Here is a 5,665-nt window from a genome sequence, read left to right as displayed (position 1 = left end):
TTGCCTTGCCAATTCTCTTTTTTCCAGGTTTTGGTTTAATCCATGAACTTTCAATTACCGGTATCTCTGTTGCTGTTATCTGTGCCGTAATGAAACCTACTTCATGGAAATTCTCAATAAAATTCGCTGGATTTTTGAGGGATTTAGTTGCTACTTTCACATCCATGTTTTCTGCTTGAAGTGCCTTGCTTGCTGCATTAATGGCAAAGAGGAGGTCATAGCATATGACAATGCCTACAGTAAACTCAAAGCTTTCTAATTCGTTCGCAGCAAGATAGTATGCTTTGCTGTTTGCTTTTGATTCAACAGCGCATCTGCTCATCTCAAAAAGGGCTTCTCTGGCTTCTCTTGTCTGGTACCTTAGAGCTTTGACACTCTCCACCCTATTTTCCCATTGAGTATATGAAAACTTCTTCACTGTTGGTATCCTGTTCAATAATATTTTCCATCTCTGTGTGGATGCAGTGAAAATAATGCATATTATTTGAATTACATAAAAAAACGTGAGTGCTTTCACTGTAGATTTTGCTGCATCCAATAATAAAAGATTAAAACTGTGGCTGGCACATGTCATACAAAATGCTCTTGGTTTACAGTTTAGGATTCTGACTTGAACACCACTTCGATAACGTTTCATATTTGTGCCATTATCATAACTCTGATCTCTGCAATCATGAATATCATGTTGTAGTTGATCTAGTTTCGACAGAAGGGTTTCAGTCAAACTTTCTCCTGTTGTTGACGTGATGTTCAGAAAGAAGAGGAAGTGTTCTTCTACAGTCACTGTACCTTATGATAAATTTATAAACCTGAAAATCACTGTCATTTGTTCATTGTGGCTTGTATCAGTAGTACAATGAAGTATGACAGAACAAATTTACTTTCTGTTACAAAATTAACAATGCTGTTTTTTGTTTTGTTGGCAAGCAAATTTCTGAGTTCATTTTAAATGTTTTTCCCAAGATAATGGTCATGAATTTCTTGAGTTTTTGCCCACTTTAAATGTTCCTACAAAACAAGGGCAAATTCTGCTATCGTTTCTATCAAACCAAGAAAATTACCATTATTTTCTTGATATGAGCTGGTCGCTGGTTCCCCTTAAGGCCATATTGGGTTGAACTGGGTACCTGATGGTGAGAATAATTCTTTTTACAACCTGATGCCAGTGTTCCTTCTCTTTTTCCAGTAGTTCAAGATCAATTTCATCAGTACCACTTTTTTTGTTTCAAACTATCTAACATTCTATCCATTTTTTTGTACAGTTTTTGTGGTTAAATGATTGTTCATGCTCTTGAAGCAGATTCTTAAATGAACCTAATCACAAAGTCAATCACTTGACAGCTTGTTTGAAGGAGATCCAAAACATATACTAAAAAAACATATAACTTTATCGGTAGATTTTGAATAGTGCAGGCCACTGCCAATCCCTTTTTTCTCCATTTGGTAAAGTTCTTATGTAAAAAATTTTCTTCTGCTCTCATGTAATGGATACTCAAAATTTAGAATTTTAGTAGCACCTTTCTGTACAATTTCATTTATCATGGAGGATGTTAACACATTAGGCCAAGTGCATGGGTCCAAATTTGTGATTATTTCAAAACTGCTACTACTAGGTCTGCCTGAATGTGGGATAGCAGGAGGTCCGCATTCCAATTCTACATGTTCACTTGTATCTAAAGTATCATATGATGAGAGGCTACTGTTAATGACATCATCCTTTAGTCTGAAATTGTTGGTCAAAGAAATTTTTTGTAAATGCCTTTTAGTAAGTTCAAAAATTGTTCATGTTGTAGCTTTTTCCTTATCTACTGAGCATCTGAATCATATTTTCTAAATGACCCTTTCATGAGACATTTCCCTACTGGCACTTTGAACTGCATAGGACAGGCAGAAACACTATTTCTTCACACAGAGTGCACACACAACATGTGAAATTGTGTGAACTGGAAAAGTACAGTACATTTAAACTGACAACAATGAACAAATCATTCTGTGGGAAACACCTACTGGCAGAGGAATGTAATGCTTGATTATTAGTCACAAAAATGAGTACAAATGACGTGGAGAGGTGCTGAGAAACAATGACTTACAAACCTCTTAATTTACGCTTGAGCCACAGTCGTATTGACAGTAGTTATTATTGTAGCACATCAGTATCTTAGCCCCTGATTCCCTCGACTACAATGCAGGCATAATTTTCCAAGACATACTCCAGTGGCCATAGTCACGTCACAATGGGTATATAATTGAATTAAGTTACACCAAAAGTGGTTTCAGGAACATCTTACTTTTTTTTTCTGTAATAACAAAATTTCAGGTGACTGTTTTAAAAATACCTTATAATGTTTTATGTGGGGCCCTAGAAGTGCAGGACCTGGTGTAGTTGCACCGTTTGCACATGCCTAAGGCTGGCCCTGGTTGTACAATCTTGTAGTGGGAAACTAATGAAAATCAGTCAGATGATGATGATTCTAACATTCCAGTACAAATGGTAGTTTCATTAAAATTAAAATCCAGTAATATTCTATTTTGGTTCTTTTGAGTTTCAAAGTTTATCACAGATTCCAATAAAATAGTAGGAGAATGTTACACAATGGATATCTAAATTTTGATAATTACATTAACGGCATGTTGGTGGTGGTGATTTCACTGCAAATAGAAAGCCTGAAAGTTCTTGCATCTAGGATCTCTTCCATACACTTCACTAAATGATGAACACAGTTTTTTTAGCCATTTTGTCATTTCAATTTAATTAAAACAATATTTCTTCATTATACAAATCCATACATCTTTCCAACTACATTGCACTTAACACTCTCTGTATTAACTGCACTAAATTTGACAGGTGCAAGAAGAATAATGTACTCATACAATACAGTAGTTAGTACCTAGTGCTTTTGTTGAAATATATAACATGGCAATAAATCAGGTATTATATTACATTGTTTGAGTTCACAGTTAACTGGACTTATAATTACAAATTATAGTGTTACAGAACATGAGTTACATTGATACTTTTTACAAACCATCTGGCAAAGTTTATTACAAAAACTGTTCTTGAAGGCAATTTTCTGTAGTTTAAAATTTACAAAATTAGTATGTTTAGCAATATTTTCAATTTAGACATAAAATACATTTTAATTACATGAATATATAATTTTCTGATATATTTTTGAAGACAAAAGTGAATATTTAATGTGTTGTAACAGTTACTTTCTAAATAAAAAAATAAAATAAAATAAATTGGTTTTGAATGTGTAAGAAAGATCACGGTATTTTTTCAACTGAGACACAAATTTAGAATAAATATAATGCATTATAAGTTAAATAATGACTTTTGCAGGTAATTATAAAATTGGGTGCTGACTTATAAAGCACTTACCATAAGTTTGCGAAACTGTGGTGTTTACAACACAGGATCAGTTGCTTCAGTGTTGGTATTAAGCGATAAACTGAAGGAATCTGTCTGGTATGTTACAGTATGTTATTTGATGCTTCTTCAACTATTTGTCGGAGTTCATTAATTGTAGCAGCTGGTGAGTTGTGGCATGCCGGTATCTTGGCAACCCATGATTGTCTAGATGTTTTCAGTGTGTGTGAGGTCCACAGAATATGCTGGCCAGGCCAAAAGTCAAACATGCTTATCTTGAAGTAGGTAAGGACAGCACAAGCCATTTGGGGTCTTGTGTCATTGTAAATCCCACAGCATACCATACCATCATGACTGGTGCAAGGACCATATGAATATGACGAATGTAATCTGCCATGTTTGTCTTCCTCACAGCATGACACTATTGCAGAACCAGTTCATCTGAAAAGATGAAATGTTATCACTTCAGTGTACAGTGTTGTCATTAAGTGCAACTGTCTGCACACCTGTCTCTGCTGCTGTGCTGACAATCGGCGGTGATACAGACGTCACACTGTCCAAGTGGATGCTTGTCTGCTGGTAGGACTTGGTACGTAAAATGGCTGTATGATCCTGCACAGCTGAGTGAGCAATATGTCTGTCTTACTGTGCACTAATCATTTGCAGCTATTGCGATCCTGTGTGGCATAGTGTGTGAGCCTCTTGAACCCAACAATTGAATATTTGCATGGCATTTGTGGGTTCCTGACTAGCTCAAGCAGCAATACTGCAGTCTTGATAGGCCACGATCCTGCTGCTTTAGGAGTATGACACATGCTGGTAGTAGACGGTTTGCCACCTTACACAAGACATAACACTATTCCTTCACAAACGACCAATATTTTGTATTGCTAGATGAAAAACCTATTGTGTGATCATTCCTTATATACAGAATGCACATGGTGTTACTCTTATCTGTACTATCTTCTTTGTGGGGCTGCAGAGCATTGCCAATATTTACATATCCAAGTACTTTCTGTAAAGGTTCATATCCACGTAGACTGCAAGGGAGTGTTACTATGTGAAGAAAATGGCATGCTATGTTGACGGATTGCACGCTGCGTTTATGGTGTGACAATCTTAAGGGCCAGCAACGTAATAGTAAGTGTTGAGAGAAGGTAAGCATTCACTGTTGCTCTTTGTCAAATAGTGTAAATGATAGTGGCAGACAACACAGGGCCCAAAGTGGCATAATGGCCACAGGCGATGAGACAGTTGTCTGGTCTTACATAATTCACAATGCCTCTACACATGCGCAGGTCAAGCATATGTGTTGAGATTTGTGGAGGCTAGTGGTTGGCTATGCGTTACATGTTGAGAGGTGCTGCACACAAAACTTGTAGAAAACTGTCACTGCGATTGTGGGAGACCCCAGAGAAGTATTCATGACAATATTTCTTGTGGTGTGAGCAGTGAGTGAATTCCAGGATGAAATGGAGGGGAGTGGAGGGGGTGCATGATGTTGGCCACTTTTGTCCCCCATCAGCAATCGATTATTCACTATACAGGGTGATTCTGAGATAATGATGGAAACTTCCGTGGATGGTGGAGAAGGGTGAATGTATGAATTTGAGGCAAGGGACCGTGGTGTGGAAATGACTGAGTGGAAGTTGTAAGTGAAGACTGTTCTGATACCTTTGACAGTGAAATACAAGCAATGGTACTGTTGTTTCTGAGATTGTAGGGTAGATAACTTTCAGAGGTGGTAGTATGGACTAAAAGAAGAAAAAAAAGTCCTGTAAATATATGCTCTAAATGCATACCTTTAAGGGCTATGGGCACGTGACGTGTGAAAGAGATGTGTTTCACATGCAGGTATCAAAGGTGTGCAGGCATCAAAGGTGAAAAAGTGATCATTGCTCTTACAGTGTGCATTGTAGAGCCCATTTACTAGAAAGTTGCCTTCCCTACTATCTTAGCAACAATATTACCAGTACATCAGTTCCACTGTCAGAGGTATCAGAATGATTTGCCTCAAACTGAAACATTCGCCCTTCTCCATCATCCCCAAAAGTTTGTGGCATCATCGCAAAATCATTCTGTAGAATTCTCTCGCATTTCTAGAAATGATTGTGAATTTACTAAATCGCATTCAGCATAGTCATGTGCAATGAGAATTAATGTGCTTTTAACAATCACTGTGTAACGCTGGTCTGTTTGGTTGTCTGGCTGCTGATGGGAAATTATGCTTTTTCCTTGGCATTACAATGCTGTCTTGCAGTCTAGATGGATATAAACCTATACAGCTAGTGTCGA

The sequence above is a fragment of the Schistocerca americana genome, chromosome 2 (assembly GCF_021461395.2).
Source record: "Schistocerca americana isolate TAMUIC-IGC-003095 chromosome 2, iqSchAmer2.1, whole genome shotgun sequence".
In the NCBI taxonomy this organism is placed as follows: domain Eukaryota; kingdom Metazoa; phylum Arthropoda; class Insecta; order Orthoptera; family Acrididae; genus Schistocerca; species Schistocerca americana.
The sequence above is the reverse complement of the archived record's forward strand: the minus strand, read 5'-3'. Positions refer to the sequence as shown.